Source organism: Cetorhinus maximus, chromosome 17 (assembly GCF_964194155.1).
Source record: "Cetorhinus maximus chromosome 17, sCetMax3.hap1.1, whole genome shotgun sequence".
NCBI classification, from domain to species: Eukaryota; Metazoa; Chordata; class Chondrichthyes; order Lamniformes; family Cetorhinidae; genus Cetorhinus; species Cetorhinus maximus.
In genome coordinates this window covers 34,399,157-34,425,939 of record NC_135895.1, presented here as the reverse complement: position 1 = coordinate 34,425,939, position 26,783 = coordinate 34,399,157, and the positions used below count along the sequence as shown (strand labels likewise).

At 41.9% G+C, this 26,783-nt stretch overlaps 1 protein-coding gene across 3 annotated transcripts in view; it reads right to left on the bottom strand.

Annotated features, from left to right (window-relative positions):
• Positions 1–24,342, bottom strand: part of b4galt2 (UDP-Gal:betaGlcNAc beta 1,4- galactosyltransferase, polypeptide 2) — a 397,537-nt gene extending 373,195 nt beyond the window's left edge. For all 3 annotated transcript variants that reach the window (XM_078560978.1, XM_078560977.1, XM_078560979.1), the window contains exon 1: positions 23,932–24,342. The gene's annotated coding sequence lies outside the window, so the exon portion shown is untranslated. The remainder of the gene's footprint in view (positions 1–23,931) is intronic.
• Positions 24,343–26,783: the final 2,441 nt, after the last annotated feature.

The window sequence follows — 26,783 nt, the reverse complement described above, 5'->3', positions numbered from 1 at the left end:
ATGGTCAAGGATTGCCTTTGATTCATAAATGTTGTGCAGTATATATCTGTTACACTCTTCTTTCTTTGTAGGTAATCATAGCAGCAACTCCAACAACCTCTGCGCTCAGGCTGACCTTGGCTTAAATGTTCAACATTAGTTCAGATGAAGATAAAGAGCAAATAACTTACATTTTTAGCTCCATATCATGCCCTCCAAAGTGCTTCACATCTAATGAATAACCTCTCAAGTGAAGATACCATTCTAGATAGGTAAACTCAGCAGCCAATTTGTCCAACCCTCAAGAAGATCCTACAGGCAAGGCAATATATTTGGCTGAAATAAAAGCAAAATACTGCAGATGCTGGAAATCTGAAATAAAAACCGAGAATGCTGGAAAAGCTCAGCAGGTCTGGCAGCATCTGTGGAGAGAAAAACAGAGTTAACATTTTGAGCCCGTATGACTCTTTTTCAGAGCTGGAAATCCAGAGCGAAGCAGTATGTGCGCTAGGTAAGTGAAGTGCGGTATAGGTAGCACAAGGGGATGAAGAGCCTGAGGGAAGTCAAGTGGTTAAAACAGAAAAGGTAAAGGTTGAGGAAGATTTGCCTGAAGCATTGCTTGCAGAAACCACCTTTCCAGATGAAAAGGGGAACCAGGAGAGTTATCGAACAGGCAAACATGGTGTCTCGAAGGACATGAGCTCTAACCCTCTTCTCCTCATGCCGAAGTGGATAAATTTTAAGACCTCACACCCAGAGTTAGAAAGTGGTGATTTTAGACAGATCTTCCTAGCTGCTTACTAGCTCCCTAGAATTAAAGCAAGAGATGGACCGGGACACTATGACCAAAGGCTCGCTCAAGGAGATTGAGGATGACCTGCACAGGGCCCTAGGGGAAGAGAATATTAATTTTCACAAAGTCCTAATTAGCAACAAACAGATCCCCACCAAAAGCCCGAGTGTATGTGCAGAGAGTTTCCATGATTGTTTCCATGAGACCCAAGAGGAGGAGGAGGAGGACAAGGATGGTAACATTGGAGACCGTCACTAATTAATGTTAGTTGGCTCTGACTCCTCCACCATTATCATCCACGATCCTTACTGGACCCAATGAAGGAGTGCCGATAGCCAGCTGAACATATACCATACATTCAAGTTAAGTCATTGATAAAGGAGGGGGTTGTTCACAAACATCAAAGATTTAAAAATTAGTTTGAGGGAGAAGCTAAAAAGTTTGGAAACAATTGACAGTAATTTAAAATGCTGCGAGTTTCTGTGCTGAGAATATTACTTTTTTTTAAAAGCAGAAATTAAAATGTAATTTTACAGCTGTGAAAGGGCTCTACAGTTTGTTCCCCAAGTATAAAGATAAGCCTGAAGTCTTGAAGAAGTTTGGCAGAAATCCAATTTGAACTTTTCAAACATTTGTGCCAGAGTTAAAAACCTGCTAAACTTCAAATCAAAGACAAGTTTATTTCTTTCAAATTTGGCCAGGTATTGAACATCAGAACTTAAATTGGTTTAAAGGAGAGAAAGGATAAACAAAAGAGATATGGGAAAGACCCTGTTCCTTTTCCATAGTTAATGTGCAAGGTTGTAATGTTGTCATTTTAAGAAACTGGTGCCCCTCTTTAACTCTCCTGGTCTTAGAATCCTAAATGTACCAAAAAATCTTGTGTGAGAAACATCTTACAACATAATAAGAGGTTTTGAAACAATTGGAATTTAATCTAAAATTTGGGCAAAGTTGAAGAAGTTATAACAAAAAAGAATTTAACAAAGCAAGTTTAAAATGGAGTGCGGTTTTTAATGTAAACTTATGTAAAGTGACATAATTGTGTGCATCACTGCAGGTGTTCCTCAGGGTAGTGTCCTAAGCCCAACCATCTTCAACTGCTTCATCAATGACCTTCCTTCCATCGTAAGGTCAGAAGTGGGGTTTTCGTTAATGATTGCACAATGTTCAGCACCATTTGCAACTCCTCAGGTACTGAAGCAGTCCATGTCCAAATGCAGCAAGACCTGGACAATATCCAGGCTTGGGCTGACAAGTGGCAAGTAGCATTCGCGTCACACAAGTGTCAGGCAATGACCATCTCCAACAAGAGAATATCAAACCATCGCCCCTTGACATTCAATGGCATTACCATCACTGAATCCCCCACTATCAAAATCCTTGGGGTTACCATTGACCAGAAACTGAATTGGACTAGCCATATAAATACTGTGGCTACAAGAACAGGTCAGAGGCTAAGAATCCTGTGGTAAGTAACTCACCTCCTGACCCCCCAAATCCTGTCCACCATCTACAAGCCACAAGTCAGGAGTGTGATGGAAGTGGATACTCTCCATTTGCCTTGTCATGAGAGTATAATAGTTTTCATATTATATTTTCTGGTTTATTGTAAAGTAGGTTTATGAGGGTAAGTAGTTAGGCCTGTGTGTGATTTAATTACATTTTGAGTCAAAACCTGCAGTCTATTTGATTCCATCAAAAGAAGCTAGGTGCTTGGTGTGCTAATGAGTAAACATGGATGCTGGCTTAGCATGTAAGGTGTGAAAGGAATTTGCATTTTTAGATAAATGAAGGGAGATTTGGATTTCAAAGGGATTTTAGTCTGTTTACAAATAGCCAGACATGCAAGCTAAGGAGTGTGTTTATTTTTCCCAACGGTTACTGACAATATATGGTGACAACATTAAAGTTTTTATGTTATGATGGAGATACAGTTTAAAAGACTTATGAAGCAATAAAATTTACATATTAAGAAGAGGAAAAAATATATAAAGGAGAATGAGGCTATGAGTCAGGAGAAAGCATGTGAGATCTAACAGAAATGTGTGAAGTAGCCTTAATGAAGCCTCCAGCATTTGTGCATAAGCCTGCTGTCTACAGAAACTGAAGCTGGAGGAGAAAGCCATTTTGAATTCTACTGTCCAGGGTATTGTGTTAATTTGCTGGATCTGTTTAGAATCTAAAATCTATTTTTGGACTGTTGCCTTAAAGGAGGTATAACTGGGAATCAGGTTAATTAGGAATTTTAGGAGTTATTACAGTAGTAATTTGTAGTTCTATGTACATGCTTGAAAGTTTCTCTTTTGTTAATAAATATTTGGATTTAGTTCTTTAAAAAATCTCTAAAAGTCTTGGTGGACTTATTATTTCTGAATTCAGTACAAGCATCTCCAAATAAATACAAATTGCAAACCGTTGTGATAGCGCGATCAAATTTTCCTCATGGATTTGATCCATCTGGCACACATCATCTGCCTCATCATAACAGCCTGGATGAGTGCAGCTCCAACAACACTCAAGAAGCTCAGTGTGATTTGGACAAGTTGAGTGAGTGGGCAAATGCATGGCAGATGCAGTATAATGCGGATAAATGTGAGGTTATCCACTTTGATAGCAAATACAAGAAGGCAGATTATTATCTGAATGGCTATAAATTGAGAGAGGGGAATGTGCAACGAGACCTGGGTGTCCTCGTACACCAGTCGCTGAAGGTAAGCATGCAGGTGCAGCAGGCGGTAAAGAAGGCAAATGGTATGTTGGCCTTCATAGCCAGAGGATTCGAGTACAGGAGCAGGGATGTCTTGCTGCAATTATACAGGGCCTTGGTGAGACCACACTTGGAATATTATGTGCAGTTTTGGTCTCCTTATCTGAGGAAGGATGTTCTTGCTATAGAGGGAGTGCAGCGATGGTTTACCAGGCTGATTCCTAGGATGGTGGGACTGACATATGAGGAGAAATTGAGTCGTTTAGGATGATATTTGCTGGAGTTCAGAAGAATGAGAGGGGATTTCATAGAAACCTATAAAGTTCTAACAGGACTAGACAGGGTAGATGCAGGAAGGATGTTCCCGATGGTGGGGGAGTCCAGAACCAGCGGTCACAGTTTGAGGATGCGGGGTAGACCATTTAAGACTAAGATGAGAAATTTCTTCACCCAGAGTGGTGAGCCTGTGGAATTCACTACCACAGAAAGTAGTTGAGGCCAAGACATTGTATGTTTTCAAGAAGGAGTTAGATATAGCTCTTGGGGCAAAAGGGATCAAAGGATATGGGGAGAAAGTGGGGGCAGGCTATTGAGTTGGATGATCAGCCATGATCATAATGACTGGAGCAGGCCCGAAGGGCCAAATGGCCTACTCCTGCATATAATTTCTATGTTTCAACACCATCCAGGACGTAGGAGCCCGATTGATTGGCACCCCATCCACAAACACTCACTCCCTCCACCACTGACGCACAGTGGCAGTAGTGTGTGCCATCTACAAGATGTGCTGCTGGAACTCACCTAGACTCCTCAGACAGCACCTTCCAAACTCATGACGGCTACCATCTAGAAGGATAAGGGCAGAAAATGCATGGGGAAACCACCACCTGGAAGTTCCCCTCCAAACCACACACATTCTGACTTGGAAATAGATCGACTTTCCTTTACTGTTGCTGGATTAAAATCCTCGAACTCCCTCCCTAACAGCACTGTGGGTACACCTACACCACATGGACTACAGCGGTTCAAGAAGGCAGCTCACCATCATATTCTCAAGGGCAATTATGGATGGGCAATAAATGCTGGCCTAGGCAATGACACCCACATCCCATGAACGAATATAAAAAATTAAGAAGGTTTTGGAAAAGCAAACAGGAAAGTTAACCCTTTCTGCTGACGGCTGTTTTTTTTTAATTTGCCACACAGCTTGCAAATTGCTAAATGTGTCTTTTGGACATTACTAAATTTTGAGTTTCTAAATTACAGATATGATTGGACATCATTGACACATTGGGCTTCTAACTGGAACCACAATGGATTTTGTTATTGTGTTTTTTTTCAAATATGTTTCCATGGCAACATGGGCAGCATGAGATGCCACAGCAAGGAGCCCAGGAGTCTTGCAAATTCAAGAACCTATCTATAGACATCAAATTTGGACTAAAGGCATTGCCTTTCAGAAACTTGGCTTTAACCATTCAGGCCATTTGTCACCATCTGTTCGCTCCCAAGACAAGAATTATATCATCTATCCCAAACATTTTTCCTTCCCAATACCACCTAAATACATTGCCTTGCCCCATGTTTAAGCCAAGTTTCCATGGAAGCCACTATATCTTAACCCCACGTGGCAACTCCTAGCGATTCCTGGCTGTTTCTTCGTAATCTGCCTGGTCATCCGACAGTCCTTCTCATCCTGAACTCTCTCTGGCCATGTGATAACAACCTCCTGAAACTCTCATCTTCCTGTCTGCACTGTAGTAACACCAGCCAACAAACTCAAGCAGTTGGGGGTACTTCACAATATGCGATTTTCTGAGACACGCAATATGTTCTGGAGTTCCCACATGGCACAGGGTAAGCATTCAACAGGTCACAGCCGTCCTGCTAACATGTTAGCTAACAGTTACTTTAAACTGTTTTATTTTTAATTTTAAAGCGATTTAGCTGTTTAACCAACAAAAAAAAACTAAACACTAAAACACTAACCAATAAACAAAATATTTATCTATAACTTACCCACGTTGCTTTTTGTGCTGACTGCAACATTTTGAGCTTTCCCTCTGTCTGCTGTTCTGGTTCTCCCGATAAGGATGATACAGAGAAACCATTACCTCTAGTGGGGAAAGCCAGAGCAAGGAGGCAGAATCTTAAAATTAGAGCTGGGCCATTTAGAAGTTAAATTGGGAAAAATTTATTCACACAAATGGGAGTGGAAATCTGGAACTCGCTCCTCCAAAAGACTAAGGATGCAGGGGCAATTTAAATTTTTAAGTCTGATGTTGATATATTTTTGATTGGTGAGGGTACCTGGAGATATGGAGCAATAGAGGGCAAATGGATTTGAGATACAGATCAACCATGATCTAACAATGGTCGAAAAAAAACTTGAGAAGTTCTTTTGTGCATCATCATCACAAGGACTGCAACAGTTCCAGGAAAAGGCTCACCAACACCTTCTTAGGGCAGCTAGGAATGAGCAATAAATGAGACCTTGCCTGTAACATCTCAAGAACATTTTTTTTTAAAACTAAAAGACTTTATGGCCTCCATTCTGTTTGGATCTTCAAGTGGGCACTGGCTCAATGACATTTTAGCAACACAGCATAGCACCAGGGACGGGACAGAAAATCAAAAGAGGTTTGGGTCTTTGAGGAAATAAAACGAGGTGAAACACATTTGACAGAGCTGAATTTCCTATTGACTTTTGACAGTCAAACCCACTAAGTTGTTAAATCTTGCAATTATATCTGATCCAATCACATAAACACACATTTGATATCACATTTTGGAAACAAAAATTGTAGAAAAAATGGCTCACTGCAGAAACAGACTGCAAATTCTTTGAGGAATAGTGATGATCAAGTTCCTCATTTAAATCCTTATCATTCTTGCTGGATGAGTCAAACACTAGACCACGGTTCTAAAATTGGTTAAAACTACATCTTCTACAAGATATATAGCAATGCAATCAGGTAACTACCCCTATATCAGGAAATTGAGCCTAATCCTTCATGTAGTTCAGTGGTTTTCTCCATTGTAACACTAATAGAGTCAATTCCCACCCTCCCACCGCCGGGTTTGTCAATGTTTGAACTGCAATCTCATTTTTCTTGGCATGAGATTTCAAAATTAACCAAGGTCACAGCCTCTGGATGTGATGCAGCGGTGGAGATCTTTTAATTTCCACTGAAACACCTGACAGACTGAACGTCTATCACATGTTATAAAAGATCTCACAAGGGGGTCTACAATCTAGTTTTAAATAATACTCAGTCAGACACTACATTTTTCAAATACTGTGACTGAATATTAATTACATCCTCTAACATGAGAAACACTTCTCAAAAAGCTTGCATTGTTTCTTGAAAACAGAATGAGGAGACATCAATCATTTCTGAAAATGAACATACTTCAATGTCTTATCAAACATGCCCAGAGCCGGTCATTTATTAGCATCCACATTGCAACATTGTGTGGCTCTCAGTAGGGCATCACACAGTGTTACTCTGAAATTTGGAATCAATGACATCTGTATATAATATTTGTGGTATTCACAGAAACATTAGGCCACAATTTACTGTTAAAATAATGGTGAAGCTATAGCACTCGCTGTCATTTATGCATAAATGGTACAACAACTTCAGGTAGGGGGTAGATACATGGTCAAACTCAAAATTCCAAAAGTTGCTTTCCCAATTGCTCTGCTCCACCATTAGCTTTGTGAAACTGGCATCTCACTGCCTGTCTCGCCATTGAGATGCAGTGAATGACGTGAAGTTGCTATAGTTGCATGGTAAACATGAATGAAACTCAACAGAGAAAGTTAAGCTTTGCTTATTTCAATTTAAGTATTCCTTCAATGACATGGGGCAGAATAATACAGGGGGTGGCCTCCCCGGAAACCACGTCATCATGGAACCGACACGCTGACCCGCCCCACAACCATAAAGCGCTGCAGAGCGGACGAATGAGATTGGAGTGGGACTTCCACCTCTCATTGCGGCAGATGTCCCACCCTCTGGACCTGCCAGAAACTCCATCAGTCCCGGCAGCCCCAGGAGAGCCTCAGTGGCAGCTGCCAGGACTGCTGTTAAAGAGAGGAGCCCAATACCTAAGATCCCCACAGCAGTTAAGTCTGGGGTCTAGGGTCTGGGGTCTTGGGCCCACCCCCACCGGTAATATGGAGTTTAGGGGTGAACAGGAAGGTGGTGGGATAGGCACCCACCACGTTTTATGTGCCCCCCCCCACCCCCCCCACGGGAAACATGCCCGTCAGGGGCAGATAAAATTCAGCCCATGGTAAGTGTTAATTACAGCTAAACCACCTCCCTGGCACTGAAAATTGACATTACAACTATGGAGTCTCATTCCTACAAGTTATTAATAAACGTTGGAGATTTTAAAAATGTAAAAGCTTTTTTTAAAAATATTACTTTTTCCTTCTGTCTCTAATGCAATCATTCTCTCCCACTCTATTTCTCTTTCTGTATATGATTTGGCATCGAATTCACTGACTCCAATGTATACTTCATACTCAGCCTTTATGCTATGAATTTCACAATCTTTCGCTCTGATTGGTTAAGGCAGTACACAGTTGTTTGTCCTGTTCACTCAGGTCCCAAGTGCCCTATTTCCCTTACTGTGCCATTATCAGCTTGTACCTTCAGCAACTTGCACCACAAAAGATTAAAAATCTTCATGTGGAAGGGCAAGTCTAACTAACAGCAAAAGCAGTTAGATGCCATAGCCAATGATGACCCATTACATTATCATAGCTTCCCAACTTAGAAGAGACTTGCTATCTTTAGAAATCCTTTTCAACCTCAATTGGTCACACACAGTTCCGATTTGATCAATGCTTTTAGGGTTTTTTGAGGCAATGCTTTAGTTTGCAGCACAATAGTGACAGGGGAACAGGACTGTAGAGGTCACTGAACTTGATTTCAGGGGTCCTGCAGAAATACAGACATAGTCGCAGATGCAGTCACAGTCGCTTTTATGGAAGTTAGAGAGGCAGGTTAGAATTTTACAGAGGCAAGCCTGCCTCCATATGGCTAGGAAGCCCCAAACCATTTTAAGGCCATGAGGCCATTAATTAACTGAGGGCGAGACTTCCGCCCCAATATGGGAGGAAATGTTAGCAGCTCTCTAGTCCCAGCAGCACCACAGGGAGCAGTGATCTCTGCTGGCACTGCAGTCAGTCTCCAATGAAGAGCATTACTGGAGCAGGTGAGTAGGGGTTTTTTGCCAGGACCAGGCTGGCAGGTCCCAGCAACAGGGGTGAAGGACCAGGATCAGGAGGGCTGCGATAGGGTGGAACAAGGTGGTGGGCAGTACCATCGGAGGGGGGGTGGGGTGCTCAAACAGGAGAGACCCCCTCCCACCACGAGGGTGACTTAAGTGGCCATCACCCCCACATATGTTGATCTCTCACTAAGCAAAAGAAAGGAGTAGGCAACCAGCAGAAAACTGACAAATATCCTAGTAAACACTTCCAGATCATAAAAACAAAAAGCTAAAAGCTACTGCGGATGCTGGAAATCCAAAACAAAAACAGAATTACCTGGAAAAACTCAGCAAGTCTGGCAGCATCAGTGGAGAAGAAATCAGTTAACGTTTCGAGTCCTCATGAGTTCTGCCGAAGGGTCATGAGGACTCGAAACGTTAACTGATTTCTTCTCCACCGACGCTGCCAGACTTGCTGAGTTTTTCCAGGTACTTCCAGATCATCACTGCCAGAATTCTGGTAAAGATTACCTGTATTCTCTGTAGTAATGAGCAGGTGTCAGAAACATATGGGAGCAAGCAATTTATTAATTGGAAAGGAAGGGACTGAATAGAGAAGTTACCCTATTTACAGAATAAATATAATGAAGAAACTCTGACTCTTAGCAGGTGACATCAACTAACATCTCCTCTCACAACAACTCTATTGCCAGATAACAGCACATTGTTAAACTCAAATATTGAGAAATTATTCCAATAGATTCCAACAAGATAGCATGTGGCACAGCTAACATCACCTTTTTTTCTGCATCTGTGTTGCCAGATAACAATAGTATCCTCAGGGACAAAAATCCTGGATTGAAGCCCAGAAATGATTTGCATCATTGCAATTATTAGGGTATATTGGACGTGCTTTTATATGGCACCTTTCACAATCTTTCAAAGTGTAATGATGCTACTTCTGAAGGGCTGCAAATTCTGTGGTGGTTGGAATCCAGGACTGAACAATATTAGTTTCATTCCTGCACTGGATTTAATCTCATGTTAAACTGGTAGTGAAATAAAATCTGAGCGTGTACAGTTTGGCTTAGCTCAGAATGCTGAATCTCACTACATTCAACAGACTTCTGTACAAGAGAGATTGTTGACTAAAAGTCTGTTAAAACTGACAAGCATTCCGTGTGAATATGAACTGAGCATAATTTACAAGAACAAAAAAGATCCCTGTGGGCAGGATTTTCTCATACGCTTTGGAACCCCGATGCCAGGGCCAAATAGGGGTTCCTAGCCTGCGCTTGCCTGAAGCTAGACTGAGGGAGCCTTGTTTGCAGGGGTAGCCTCCTAATTGGCCACCTATGCATTCACCATCCAATTATAGAAGGCGGACAGGCTCTTGGTCCTGTCGGCCCAGTCAGGGGCAGCAGTGGGTGCTGCTGGGGCAGGTATGTTTTTTTGAGGGTCTTGCAAAATGAAGGGCCTGTGGAGGCATAAATCTAAACTACAAATTCAGCGCAAACAAACATCCTTGGAGCATTCGGGATGGCATTTACAAACATTCGAATTAGGACCAGAAGTAGGCCACCCGGCCCCTTAAGCCTGCTCCGCCATTCAATAAGATCAAGACTGATCTGATTTTAACCTTAACTCCACATTCCTGCCTAACCCCGATAACCTTTCACCCCCTTGTTTATCAAGAATCTATCTACAAATACCGGAAAAAAATACCCAAGAAGTAATTTTAACACAAAAACAAAAATACCTGGAGAAACTCAGCAGGTCTGACAGCGTCTGCGGAGAGGGATACAGAATTTTTGTTTTTGTTCTAGATTTCCAGCATCCACAGTATTTTGCTTTTATCGAAGTAATTTTAACATGTATTCTTAAATAATGGATTCATGACAGCACGGAAAAGAGAAGTAGGCCGTTCAGCCCCATGGGTCCATTTGCAATTCAATGACATCATGTCTGATCTTCTATCTCAATGTCACTTTCCCAATATCCCTTGATATCCTCCATGCCCAAAAACCTATCCATCGCAATTTTGAATGTACAGCCCTCTGGAGCAGAGAATTCCAAAGACTTACAACTCTCAAGTGAAGAAATTTCCCCTCATCACAGTCCTAAATGGCTGACCCAAAATACAACAAAAGCTTTGTTTAGAAGGAAATAGCACCAATATTATTTTACTGTTAGAGCTCAATGTTCAAGCAGTTAAATATTTTTTATGTTTACAACAGCAGTTCGATGTCAGGATGGCGTGTGCTTTGCAAGGGAAGTTGCAGGTGGTGTTGTTCCCATGTGCGTGCTCCTACTGTCCTTCTAGGTGGTAAAGGTCACAGGTTCCTCAGCGAGTTGCTGCAGTGCATTTTGTACTGTAGTTGGTACATAGTGTACTGGCACTGTGTCGGTGGTGGAGGAAGTGAATGCTGAAGGTGCTGGATGGGGTGTCAATTAAGCAGGCTGCTTTCTCCTCGATGTTGTTAAGTTTATTGATATTGTTGCAGCTGCAATCATCCATGCAAGTAATTTGCACTTGTAAATGGTGGGCAGATTTGGGGAATCAGAAGCTGAGTTACTCTCCACAGAATTCCCCGCATTTGACCTGCTCTTGTAACCACAGTATTTAAACTGCTGGTCCAGTTAAGTTCCTGATCAATGGTAACCCCCAGATATTGATGATGGGGCATTAGTTGGCTGGAGTGTATTTGTCTGACTTTTTATGAACAGAATACACCTAGGCAATTTTCTATATTTTGGGTAGATTGCAGACCAGCTGAACTGGAACAGTTTAGTTAGAGGTGAAGCTAGTTCTGGAACACAAGTCTTCAGTTATCAGGGCCCATAACCTTTGCTGTATCCAATGCCTTCAGTTATCACATGGAGTGAATTGAATTGGCTGAAGACTGGCATCTATGATGCTGGGTACCTCCGAAGGAGGCTGAGATGGATCACCCACTCAGCACTTCTGGCTGAAGCCTGTTGCAAATGCTCAGCCTTGCCTTTTGCACTGACCTGCTGGGCTTCCCCATCTTTGAAGATGGGGATTGTTTGCTGAGCCTCTTCCTCTGGTTAATTGTTTAATTATAGAGCACCGTTCATGACAAGATGTGGCAGGACTCCAGGGCTTTGATCTGGTCTTTTGGCTATGGGATCACTTTGCTCTATCACATGAAGCTTCAGCTATTGAGCATTGCAGCTTCACTAGGTTGGCACCTCATCTTTAAGTTTGCCTAGCATGCTCTCCTACACTCCTCACTGAACCAGGGTTAACTCCCCTGACTTGATGGTAATGGTAGAGTGAGGTTACTGATTGTGGTTGAATTCAGTTCTGCTGTTGCTGATGGCCCACAGCATCTCATGGATGCCCAGTTTTGAACTGTTAGATCTGTTCTGAACCAATCCCATTTAGCATGGTGGTAGTGCTACACAGCGTGATGGAGGGTATCCACAAGAACTGTGTGGTGGTCACTCCTGCCAATGTTGTCATGGATAGATACATCTGCGACAGGTAGATTGGTGATGGTCAGGGAGGTATTTCCCACTAGTTGGTTTTCGCACACCTGATGCAGGCCTATGTCTGACCTGCAGCCAAAAGATTTCATGGGGTCCAATGTCAATGATGAGGACTCCCAGGCTCATGCCCTCCTGAGCCACTTTGGTGGCTCTGTCCTGCCTTTGGGACAGGAAATACCCAGGGATGGTGATGGTGGTTTCTGGGACATTGGCTGTAAGGTATGATTTTAGTAAATATGACTATGTCAAGCTGTTGCTTGACTAATCTCTGAGACAGCGTTTCCAATTTTTGTACCAACAAACCACCTGATGTTAGTGCAGAGGACATTGCAGGGTTTACTGGGCAGGCTGTGTCTTCGCCGTTTCTAGCACCTAAGTAATCTGGGCAGTCCATCCAGTTTTATTATTATTCAACATTTCTGTAGCCGTTTGATGCAACTGGGTGACTTGCTAAGGCCATTTCAGAGGGCAGTTAAGAGTCAACTACATTGTTAAGGTCTAAAGTCATATATAGGCCAGGCCATGTAAGTACAGCAGATTTCTTTCCCTGAGGGATGTTTGGGAACCAGATGGGTTTTTACAACAATCTAGTATTTCATGATTACCATTACTGGGACTATCATTGTACTCCAGATTTATTACTTAATTGAGTTTAAATTCCCCCATATTCCATTGTGGGGATTAGATCGCATGTCTCCAGTCCATTGGTCCAGGTCACTGGATTACTAGACCAGTAACGTTACCACTATGCTACTGTTATGATCCCCAGCTGAGGTTACCACTGGACAAGCCCGATCCCAGATTGGGACCCAGCTTGATATATCCTAATTTTTAATTGTTTGTGTAAATACGTGGAGAGTGGCTACTGAACAGAATCATCAGAGTCAGCTAATGAACTCTTAACAAAAGAATAAAACATATATTAAATAAGAAAAGATGAACTATATTACAATACTCCTTCACCCACAACTAAACCTTTACAGATGTATACAGATTTGTAAGGATAACACAAGTAAAAAGGCTACCTTACACTCTAATGTTCACAGTAAGTACAGTCCATGTAAACCAATTGGCGACCTGTAGTCAGACATACCACACTCTGAAACCAAGTGACAGATGCCACCCCAGACAGATGCTATAGATCCCTCAACTCCCCCCAGAAAGTTGTTACACTGTGAGCCAACCAGTCTCACTGAACGCTATCCTTCACAAAATGATTTCCAATCTCTACTTTCCAAGAACTCGCCTTGTAATCTTCTCCCAGACCAACGCGTTCTCTCAGATACCTTCTGCAAGGGTTCACCCCCAGGGTTTCAACCTCTCCTTCCAATGTTCCTCTCCCCTGGGTCACCACATGCATTCAAGCTTCCCTCCAAGCACTCTCTCTCACTGACTCAGCTGTCAACAGTACACCACTACTTCACATGCCCGCAGCAAAGACCTTCTGTTACCTCTTTGGATCCTCTGACTTCTCACAAACCTTTATATCACTTTGATTCTGCTTCCTACAGCTTGGAGCTTTAAGCTTGAGGCTTGAAGCCTTTCTCTGTCCCTCACTCTTAATTTCACTTAATAGGACCTTTTCCAGTTTCCTGTCCTTCCTTTGGCTAGAAGGTCTGCTCAGGGCTTTCTCCTGTTCCACTCCTCTGGACTTTTGAGGATTTTCTTCTTTAGCTTGGGACTTGCTATCTGTCCCCTTTTCCAGTCTCTCCTGGCAGCTACTATCAACCAACTTTAGCTCGGGACCTGCTACCAGTCCCTTTCTAGGTTGCTTCTGCTTAGCAGCTGTCTTCAAAACTGAACTCAAAAACTGCTGTTTCTGGTTGCTTCTGTGGATCTGTGGGAGAGACCTGCCTCTCTGGACCCCTGTTGCTAGGCAACAGCCCAGTTTTTCTACTCCTGTGTTTGGCTAACTTCTCACAGTTGTAAACTCTCAATAGAAATGCAGACACCTTTTAAAGTGAAACTAAAACTCAACTTGACCTTTTCTTAACACACAGACACAGAAATACAAATCAAACTTAAACATTAAAGCTAAAACTCATTCCTAAGACCCACAAATACCAATACGAGCTACTTAAACTATCTCTATTTCCTAAACTGCCATTCCCATAAATTACCTAGTGTTCATTTCCTAGTATACATGTTGCTTGCCTGAAGCACAAGCTGTATAAGTGGGTTGGAAAAGTACTTGCAAAATATTGTGCCTGATGTTTCTCAGAGCTATTTATTTCAAAGTAACAGTGATTTGTAAATAAGGAACCATGAAAGATTACAGCACAGGAGGCCATTCAACTCAGTCAGCTATGTTGGGTCTTTGCTAGAGCAATTAAAACTAATTCCACTGCCTCATAGCCTTGCATATTTTGTCTGCTTCAAATGGTTATCGAAATTTTCTTAAAAGATGCATGGGTTTCTACCTCAACCACCTCCTATTAACTTTGCCATTATAATTTTTTATGGCTACAATTTTAAAGCCATTCATCAGACAGCCAGCCTTAAGACCACAGGCCTGGATGATAAACTGACAGAATTACTTTAGATGGAGAGGAATTGGTAGTGGACATGATATACAGAATATGCGTGGCACTGCGGGAGACCAGTGATTGGCCAGAAGACTGGACTGATTCTACCTTTATCCCTCTACCAAAGAAAGGTAACCTAAAACAGCACGCAAATTATAAAACATTTGCTTTGATCTCCCACGCTAGTAAAATCTTGCTCAGGATCAACCTGGAATAGATACAGAAAAAGACAGCGTGAGATTGCTGATGAGCAAGCTGGATTTCAACATGAAAGGGAACCAGAGATCAAGTCATTAACTATCTTAATGCACAAAGCCCAAGAACAGCAGCAGCCAATATACATGTGCTTCATTGATTTTGAGAAGGCATTCGATTCAGTCTCCCACAAGAAACTCTGGTTGACAATGTTAGACATAGGATACCCACCACATTTAAATGATTTGCTAGCCAAGCTTAATCATAAGCAACGAGCTAGGGTCAGAGTTGCTGGCACCCCCTCAGAATTGTTCAGAGTCAAAAAGGGTGTCAGACAGGACTGTGTCCTCTCACCATGTTTCTTCAACATCCTAGTAGAAATAGTTATGAGAGAGACACCTGATAGATATGAATGTGGGATACTGTTTGGTGGGTGACGAGTTTCAAATCTTCGATACGCTGATGACATTATTCTGCTCACTAACTCATTGGAGGAGTTAGAGGAGTTGGTGGACCGCTTGATCAAGTTAACTGGGAATACAGTCTCTTGATCAATGTCGACAAGACAAAAGTGATGGGCGAAAAGACCTTCAAGATTCTGACTAATGTAGTTCAGCATGAGCAGGTTGATACCTTCTGCTATCTTGGGTCACTCATCATGGAAGATGAAGAGTCTACCAAAGAAAGTCAGGCTAGACTTAACAAGGGTCTTGGCATTGTGGACTCACTTAAAACAGTATGGAGTAGCCACAGCATCTTGATTACAATGAAAATTCATCTTCTGAAAGCCCTTGTGTGGCTGATGACAATGTATGGCTGTGAAAGCTGGACTATCAAGAAGAATTACGAGACTTGGATAAGAGCATTTGAAATGAAAGGACTCAGACAGATATTATGTGTGGCATAGACTGCTAAGCAGACAAATGAGTGGGTGCTCAAGAAAGCTGGTGCTAAGAGGAACTTGTTTGAGGCAGTGATATGAAGGAAGCTCACATATTTTGGACATGTGATGTGAAAAGGAGGGGAGTGTTTGGAAAAAGTGGTAATGAAATTCAAAACACCTGGAAAATGTACACAAGGAAGACCCAAGATGGCATGGATAGATAATATCAGAATGTGGACTGGCCTCTCTATAGGACAGGTAGTGAGGTTAGTGGAGGAAAGAAATCAGTGCAGAAGGATTGTTCATAGTGTAGCCAACCCTCGGAACGAGGTTGGAAGGAAGACAAGACACTTGTAAAGAGAAATTGTTTGTGCAAGTTGTCACACTGTAAATAGACCCCATCTTCATGGAAGTAAAATTGTCTTCTAATGGCTTCCTTAATGTTTTTACTGAGAGCCTCATCCTGTCCCAAGTCTGGATTTTAAATGAACATTTGCTACCTTACACCAGTTGAGGGAGATTTCAATAATATCTGTGTATTCAGCATTTGACCATTCACCATTCTGGCACAGACATAATGGGCCAAGTGGCCTCATTCTGTGCCATAAACTTTCCATGATTCTATAGAGTCAGAAAGTTATACAGCACAGAAACAGGCCCTTCGGCCCATTATGTCTGTGCCAGCCATCAAGCGCCTATCTATTCTAATCCAATTTTCCAGCACTTGGCCTGTACCCTGTATGCTATGGAATTTCAAATGTTCATCTAAATGCTTCTTAAATGTTGTGATTTGCACATTTTTCAAACATATGCATCTGCTGCAGTTAAAGGAAGGAAATATTCCCTCGTCCTGTGAGAATTTGCAACATTCTTTGATTTTTTTTCTCAAAAGAAACTGGAGACAGAATTCTCGAAGTTTTGATTTCAAGCACATGATGAATTTACATCAATATATTACAACTGTGTTTCTCTCTTGTGAGCTCCTCACAGGAAACCATAGCGTGTATGAACAGCAACAACTGTTATTGCCCGTTAGCCTGTGTGTGGAAACAGGAGCAGCTGTTATTGTGCATTATTACTTGTTGGTTAGAAAAGAAATGATTGCCTATGGAGTACATTGCAATAGTGGCAGCAGCCTTCACTTGACAAAAATAGAACATTGTTCACATATGTCCTTAGAACATTTTACTGCATTATAGATGTTATATAAATGCAAATAGTTGTTGTTGGAGTCAGTCCTTAAAACCTGTCTCTAAGCAAACTTTTGGTCATAACTGTCCCAATCTCTATACGATTCAGTGTCAAATTTGATCTGATTACATTCCTATTTAATGCCTTGGGACATTTCACTACATTAAAGATGCTATATAAATGTAAGTTTTGTACACAATATAGATCAAGTTAATCCAGGCAATTACCCTTTTAGTCCCCTCCCAATCATCAATAAAATTATGAAAAGAAATACCAATACTGCCATCAATAAAAGCCTATTTACCAATAACCCACCAAGTGATACAAAATTCAGGCTCTTCGGAAGCGCTCGGATCCAGATCTCATCACACCCTTGATCTAAACACAATAACAAGTGCTGAACACCAGAGGAGAGGTGAGACTAGCTGCCTTTAGCAAGGCAATATTTGAGCAAATATGACACTAAGGAGCCTGGGGAAAACTGCCATCAATCAAGTTAAAAGAGGAAATCCTCCAGAGGATTGATTTGTACCTGGCACAAAGGAAGACAATTGAGATTGTCAGAGGCTAGTCATCACAGACCCTGGAAAATGTCCAGATTTTCCTTAAGAAGGGACCCAACTACTTTATCAATGGCTTTCCGTGTTAAAGCCAGAGTTGGGGTTGTTCACTGATGATCCAACAGTGGTCATATTTATTCACGACTCATCTGATAATGAAGCAGCCCATGCCAGCTGACAGCAGGGCCTGGATAACATCCACCATTTGAGCTGACAAATGCCAAGCAACTTTCATGTCACTCAAGTGGTAAGTAACACCCATCCCAAACAAAAGAAAGTCCAGTCATTGCCTCGTGACCAACCAGGACACCAACAACAGTGTCAATACAGTGGACTCAATATCTGACCCATCAATCACTACTGTGTCTCCAGGGTGCAGGATGCACTGCAGTAGCTCATCGAAGTTACTGTGACAGCACCTCCCTCCCCGTGACCTGCAATACTAAGTAGGACAAAAGCAGCAATGCTTTGTGAACACTCTCACCTCCAAATCCCCCATGAATCATCCTGGATTGGACATATATCACTATTCCTTTATTGTTTCTGGGTCAATATCCTATTAATACAATTGTGAGAGCACCAAAATCATAAGAACTGCAGCGATTCAAGTGTACCACCACCTTCTTGGACCAATTGGTATAAGCAATAATAGCACCCTTGCCAACACCATCCATAACCGGAGAATAATTTGGTTTTAAGGTGATCGTCACTTTTGCCTGCGTATTGCAGTGATAAAAATCTCTTCAACCTTTTTGAGCTAAACATTTTTTTATACATTAAAAACTTGAGCATTCTGAGGTGATTTTTGTTAATGGAAATTTGGTTATTAAAGATAGGAATGGCCTGACAATCGAGAAAGTGGTGGTACCTCGCATGTGGGGATTAAGGCCCAATGCTTCAAAAGGGGACAACGCCATGTTGGATCCCATTTTCCTGGGCCCTCCCCCAACCTGTTTCGTCCAGTACTATAAGACCCAATGCAAGTCCTGATAGATCCAAGATCTTCCCTCACAACTCTAGATTTCACAAACCCTTCTCATCAGTGATCCTAGGAAATAGAAGCAGGAGTGGGCCAGTTGGCCCACTAAGCCTGCTCCATCATTAAGATCATGGCTGATCTGACTGTAGCCATAACTCCAGTTTCCAGCCTGCCCAACATAACCCTTGACTCCCATGTCGACCAAAAGTCTGTCTAACTCAGCCTTGACTACATTCAATGATCCAGCCTCCACTGCTCTCTGTAGAAGAGAATTCCAAAGACTAACAACCCTCAGAGAAGAAATTCTATCTCATCTCTGTCTTAAATGAAAGACCCATTATTTTGAAACTGTGCCCTAGTTCTAGATTCTCCCACAAAGGGAAACATCCTCTCAGCATCTTCCTTTTTTTAATTCATTCATGGGATGTAGGCTTCGCTGGCTGGGCCAGCATGTATTGCCCTTGAGAAGGTGGTGGTGAGCTGCCTTCTTGAACTGCTGCAGTCCATGTGGCGTAGGTACACCCACAGTGCTGTTAGGGAGTTCCAGGATTTTGACCCAGTGACACTGAAGGAATGGTGATATTTTTCCAAGTCAGGATGGTGAGTAACTTGGAGGGGAATTGCAAGGTGGTGGTGTTCCCATCTATCTCCTGTCCTTGTCCTTCTAGATGATAGAGGTTGTGGGTTTGGAAGATGCTGTCGAAGGAACCTTGATGAATGCTTACCGTGCATCTTGTAGATGGTACACACTGCTGCTACTGTGCATTGGCGGTGGAGGGAGTGAATGTTTGTGGATGTGGTGCCAATCAAGCGGGCTGCTTTGTCCTGGATGGTGTCAAGCTCCTTGAGTGTTGTGGGAGCTCCACTCATCCAGGAAAGTGGGGAGTATTCCATCACACTTCTGACTTGTGCCTTGTAGATAGTGGACAGGCTTTGGAGAGTCAGGAGGTAAGTTATTCATCGCAGGCTTCCTAGCCTCTGACCTGCTCTTGTAGCCATAGTATTTATATGGCTAGTCCAGTTCAGTTTCTGGTCAATAGTAACCCCAGGATGTTGATAGTGGGGGATTCAGTGATGGTAATGCCATTGAACATCAAGGGGCAATGGCTGGATTCTCTCTTGTTGAAGTTGATCATTGCCTGACATGTGTGTTACTTCCCACTTGTCAGTCCAAGCCTGGATATTGCCCAGGTCTTGCTGCATTTGGACATGGGCTGCTTCCGTATCTGAGGAGTGGCGAATGGTGCTGAACATCGTGCAATCATCAGCCAACAACCCCACTTCTGACCTTATGATGGAAGGAAAGTCACTGATAAAGCAGCTGAAGATGGTTGGGCCAAGGACACTATCCTGACGAACTCTGCAGTGATGTCCTGGAGCTGAGATGACTGACCTCCAACAACCACAACCATCTTCCTTTGTGCTAGGTATGACTCCAACCAGCAGAGAGCTTTCCCCCTGATTCCCATTGACTCCAGTTTTGCTAGAGCTCCTTGATGCCACACTCTGTCAAACGCTGCCCTGATGTCCAGGGCAGTCACTCTCATCTCACCTCAGGGGTTCAGTTATTTTGTCATGTTTGAACCAAGGCTGCAATGAGGTCAGGAGCTGAGTGGCCCTGGTGGAACCCAAACTGCGCATCAATGAGCAGGTTATTGCTGAGCAAGTACCGTTTGATAGCACTGTTGATGACCCCTTCCATTATTTTACTGACGATGGAGAGTAGACTGATGGGGTGGTAATTGGCCGGGTTGGATTTATCCTGCATTTTGTGTACAGGACATACCTGGACAATTTTCCACATAGCCAGGTAGTTGCCAGTGTTGTAACTGTGCTAGAACAGCTTGGCTAGGGGTGCAGCAAGTTCTGCAGCACAATTCTTCAGTACTATTGCCGGAATATTGTCACCTGCCTTTGCAGTTTCTTGATATCACATGGAGTGAATCGAATTGGTTGAAGACTGGCATCTGTAATGCTGGGACCGCCGGACGGGGCCGAAATGGATCATCCACATGATCAACTCCCCCTCAGAATCTAAAATGTTTCAATAAGATCACTTCTCATTCTTCTAAACTCCAATAAGTATAGGCCCAACTTACCCTCATAAATCCTTAACCATATTCCCAGTCCTCTCTGTAACCAGAACTGCCCAATGTTCTAGATCACCTTGGAGCAAAGGAGACGGCAATTGTTTAAATAAGGTAGACGAGGAAAAGTTGCTCGCACAAGGACTAGGGGACACATATTTCAAGTTTTGGACTAGAGATTTGGGGGGGGGGTGGGGGGGGGGGGGGGGGGGGGGGGGGCGGATGTGTGAAGAACTTTTTTTTTTACATGGCAAACAATGTCCCAGAACCCACTGCCTACGAGGGTGGACACAAGGATGATCAATGATCTCCAAATGAAATTAGATGGGTACTTGAGGGAAATAAATGTGCAGGGCAGCTTGGGAATGGGACTTACTAGTTTGCTGGAGATCTGGCATGGACCCGATGGGCTCAATGGCCTCCCCCTGTGCTGTAATTACCCTATGGCCTTGCTGAACTCCCAGCCCAATGTCCCAGATCCCAGGTTCCCTCCACAGCAATTTTATATCCTAGGACTTTTATCAGTGTTCCTATTCCCTCTTCCGTGTTCCTGCAACCCTAGGTCACCCCTCCCAATCCTCCCAGATCCTGGCAGTTCACCTCAGAATGCAGCTGAACCATGAGACCTCATCTCTGAACTGCCAAGACACTAAGGCTGCCCCCATGCTGATAAGTCAATGGCTGTGATAACACTACTTCATGAGCAATGGCATAGCAGATCTGGCAGTACTGAAATAATATTGGAGAAGTCACAAATAATGTTAGAGTTGTGAGAAAGCACATCCAAACCAACAGCTGACTAGTGTACCCAAAGGGAAAACACCAATGTTGTAAATGCAGTGTAAAAATACCCAGTTTTCTTCTATTTTACTCCCACTACTCTTACTGATCTAACCCACTCATTTCTCTTTCTGTCCATCCCACTGGTTGACCATCCTCCACCATACATACGTTTCAAAAGCTGTTATCCTCCTCTCAACCACTTTCTTCAGAGTCCAACTCTCACATCCATAAAGTGCAACATTTCGCATTAGTGACTGTACTAGACTTTTTTTTTCAGCTTCACGCTGATGTTTTTGGACTTCAAGAGTAGAAGTTCGGGAATCGAATGGATTCCTAAGTACAGTTAGGGAGAGAAAGTTAGCCAATTATGGAAATTGGAAGCAAAGACTTGACAATCTTGTCCTGGCAATGGTTGAAGGAGAAATTGAGGGTAAAAACAGAACAGGAAGAAGAAAAATTAGATGGTGGGATAATATTGAAACATGGACTGAGGAGGCTTGAAGAATCCCAGGGAAGAAACAAGACAATGCCAATGGCCCCATCATGGCTATAGTGACAACAAAAGAACAAACTCCATCTAGCTGTGTTAAACTCATCTCTCTCAGGGGTGAATCCACAAGGTAGTATGCAGCCTGTGGAAGGTGACCTGGTGCAATATTGCAGCTGCATGCAAATACTTAAAAGCTGTGGCACTTCAGTCACAAAGTTTTCTGTTAATTAGAGCCATGACTTCATTTATCCCATGACCACTTAAGGCCCTTCTGTCAGTTTGTTTTTTTCCTCAGCATTGTAAGGTGATTATAATCGTTGGGTGCATCGATGCCGATCATTTATAACAGTGACTAAATTATGGGAGCTATGTGCTACATATGCAATTAAATGGGAAGTCACTATCCTGGAATGCACAAGCCCTCAATTAAACAGCTTGTTGTGTTCAACGAAGGAACTAAGAGAGGTTGAGATTGCTGTTAAAGGAGGACATCACTACAATTGTTTATTTTCTCTGAATTCCTGAACCAATTTGAAAACCTTATCTTTTGTAAATAAATAAGTTGTACATTGAGGATTGGGTAGTGGAAAGAAAAGAGAGGATACTGAGTTACCGTCATCACACCATGTCACTTCTCAAACAAAGAGAGGTATAAAAATCTTGCAAGTAGAAGAAACAGTGTGAGTTGTAAACCCATAACAACGAATTGATTCAATTTTCTTTGAGGCTTTAAAAAAAAACACTATTCTGTCTCAATTGCACAACTCCACGTGGGAGAACACAATCATTCAACACAGAACCATCACAAATCTCACTGATAGTAATAAACCTCAGCAAAAACAAAGAAACTTCAGCCTGCTCAGTTCTCAGCTTAGCCATTAGATGGTGTACCATATCAGAGTTGGGGTCAGTGAGGTGGTTGGGCGGCAAGAGAACAAAATGACACCATTCACTATGTCTCACTTGAACTGCACTGAGGGGGCCAAGGCAAAGATTCACAACTCTTAAGAGATTTGTGACTCCTCCAACCATGAGGCAGCAGAAGGAAGGTTAATTTACGATTTACCTTACCTTTCCTTCACCCTTATAGCACAATCCACTTAAAACTTAAAAGCACCATGCATGGTTTCCAACCTCTTACATGTCAAGAGGAAGATTTGACAGTTGCTATGGAAGCTAGCACGGTGACTGAGTAAATAAGTAAAAACAAAACACAAAAAATTTGCGGCACAAGCAAGTCTGCAAATTAATGCAATGCCAGCACAGGCATTGACACTTGTCTGATAAATATATTAATTATTATTTTAAAATATTATACCACCACTATATCATCTAGATTCAAATGCACATACTAACAGAACCCCAAAAACAAAAACAATAAGTGGAACTTGTACTTTGAGGCAATAAATTAATAAATGTATTTGCGCCCATAAATATATATATTTACAGGTGTAAAAAAAATACTGGGAGGAGAGCCCAGTTAAATTGTTCAAATTTAAAAATATCTACCAGTTGGAAAAAGAATTATAGGTGTGAGAAATGTGGAGAAAATGTTGGGAAAAATTGATATGTCCAACATACTGGGAAATGATTGGACCAGGGGTACGTGGCTACAAATTCATTGCACTGGTACGTATGTCAATCAGAAATAATACTATCGGCCACAGTAAATAAACTCTAATGAATGAAGTAGGATTGCATAGACACAAATTAAATAGTTAATTGTTTACAAAATATTTTGTAGCGAAAAAATATACGAAAAAATACACCACTGATGTGAAACTGACACCTGAAGCCGACTTGATGAAATTCTCCTGCATTTAGCAGGAGATATACTATGGTGAACATCCCGGTATTAACTCATCAGGCCCTTAGAAACCTAAGAACCAGAGAGCAGGGAAGGAATCCTAAGGATTGTAATATGTTTCATTTATTTCAATAAATTAAATAAATATACGCATATTCGAATAATGAATGCCCCCCACACACATTTTAAAATATCAAACAAACTCACCTGTTTTCCCACTGTAAAATATAGCACCGATACATCTCCTACAAGAAATAAATCTTCAGTCCTTGTTTGTCTTCACCTCTTCATTGATCAAAATGAGCAAAGAAATAGCGTGCAAAAAAAATTACACCCAGTGCAATCAGCCGCCGCTAGACGAAGGCACTCAGGAAAGACACAAGGCATTTAGAAATGAGAGGGGGAGGTGGGGGGAATACAGACAAAAACATGAAAATAAAATCTCACACATCCCAAATAAAAAGAAAATCTTTGCAATAATCCGCTACATCTTGTTCGTTCGAGATCGCGTCCAAGGATAGAGAAGCGAAGGGAACGACAAAGAGCTGTCCAGCAGTAGGAGAGATTGTATCAGTGCGGAGTGGAAACCAGGGTTCACTCCCAGTGGCTGGTTACAATGTTACCATTTGCCTTGGAACTGATACATAACTATCCTAAAAAAAAGGTACGGAATCCTGCAAGGATCAAACTCAAATCAACCACCAGGGGGTGCAATGTGTGAGTGGGAGGGAAAGAGGACTTAACCCTTTCCTTACTCTGGCTCAACCTCACCTGCAAGCCAAGGCTTTTTTTTAGTAGGAGAGTGCTTTTCCATTAAATGTAAAGAAGCATAATCATTCCTGAAAAGTATACAGCAAAGCTTTTTCTCTCTAATACCTGGTAGGGACATGGAATTAGAAACGCATTTCTGCTGCAATTACATTATGTGCATAAAAAATACAACTACTTGTACTTACATAGTGCCTTTAACATAATCATACATCCCAAGGCACTTAATAGGAGCATACACAAAAAACTATAACACCAAGCCACATAAACAGATATTCGGGAAGATGATCAAAAGCTAGGTCAATGTATTGTATTCAGAAATTATGATACGATGAATATGATATGATGTTTGAGCATGCGCAGTGCATAATGATGCAATAAACTTACTCTTCTGAACTGGCTATAACCTATGTCGATGATGGTAGTGCCAAAGAGGCAGCAGTGGGCTGTACAATACTTCTCTCACTGTATGACTACAACATCAGGCATAGGAGTTCAAAAAAGAGTGCTAACTCAGTGTTGAAAAGAGTCTATGAACGGACATTGAATGGATAGACAGAATTTGACCAGTGTACAGATGAGGAACAATTGTCTCAATGAGTTGTCATGTGAGCAGGGTTGCATTAAGTGGGGTCACAGCGTGGTAGTACTTTGAGAGATAGGATTCTGGCAGAACTCCATACCGAACAAGCTGAAATAGTTATTATGAATTCTTTAGCAAGAGGCTTTGTTTATTGGCCTCATCGGATAGTGACCAAGAAATGTACTCTCTGCCAAAACTAGATAAATAAACTGCTTAAAATTCCTTTACAGTCAGGGTCATGGTCAAACAGACCATTACAAAGAGTTCATGTAAACTTTTGGGAAAAGGGAAATTCTTGGTACAATTTCTTGGTACTTACCGATAGCTACTCGAAGTGGACCGAAGTGAAGCGCCCAGGTCAAAAATCTATAGTGAACGAACAATAGACAAGTTACAGTCTATTTTTGTTTCTCATGGTTTACCAGAGGAGCTGGCCCTCAATTTTGTTCTGTTTAATTCCAAAATTTCATGAAGCAGAACAGTGTGAAACATACCCTCACTCCTCTTTATCATCAGGCATAAAACAGGGCAGCTGAAAGATCCAATATGATAGTTAAAGGAGCACTCAAAATACAAGTGCTGCTTGGGTGTTTGAAAGAATTGATAGAAAAAGTGCGCAATTCCATGAAGATGAGTGGCAGGTCAGAGGATTGGACAGAATATAAAGAACAGCAAAGACTGACTACAGGAATAATAAGGATGGACAAATTGGAGGACAAAAGAAAGCTGGCTAGAAATATAAAAAAAACACATAGTAAGAGTTTCTACAACTATTTAAAAAGGATAAGAGCAAGTTAAGTGGGAGTTAGTCCTTTAGAGAGTAAGCTGGGGGCATTAGTAATGGAAGATAAGGATGAATTGAACAGATATTTTGCATCTGTCTTCACTGTAGAGGATACAAATAACATCTCAGAAATAATTGCAAATCAGGAGGTGAAAGGGAGGGAGGAACATAAAACAATTACAATCATCAGGGAAATGGTACTGACAAAATTATTAGAACTAAAAGCTGATGGACTTGATCCTAGGGTTTTAAAAGAAGTGGCTGCTGAGATAATAGATGCATTAGTTCTAATTTTCCAAAATTCCTTAGATTCTGGAAAGGTTCCATCAGATTGGAAAATAGCAAATGTAACTCTTGATTTAAGAAAGGAGGGAGACAGAAAGCCGGAAAACAGAGGCCAGTTAGCTTAATATCTGTCATAGGGAAAATGCTGGAATCTATTATTATGGAAGTTATAGCTGAGCACTTATAAAATCGCAATGCAATCAGGCAAAGTCAACATGGTTTTGTGAAAGGAAAATCTTGTTTGACTAATTTATTAGAGTTTTTTGAGGAAGTAACTAGCAACTTGGATAAAGAGGAACCTGTGGATGTGGTGTACTTAGATTTCCAAAAGACATTTGACAAGATGCCACATCATGAATGGATGGTAGCATGGATAGCTAACGGAAAACAGAGAATAGGCATAAATGGGTCATTGTTAGATCGGCAAGTTGTAAGAAGTGGAGTGCCACAGGGATCAGTGCTGGGGCCTCAGCTATTTACAATCTATATCATTGATTTGGGTGAAGGGGCCAAATGTATAGTTACTAAATTTGCTGATGACACAAAGATAGGTAGGAAAGTAAGTTGTGAAGAGCGCATAAGGAGTCTGCAAAGGGATATAGATAAGTTCACTGATTGGGTAAAAATTTGGCAGATGGA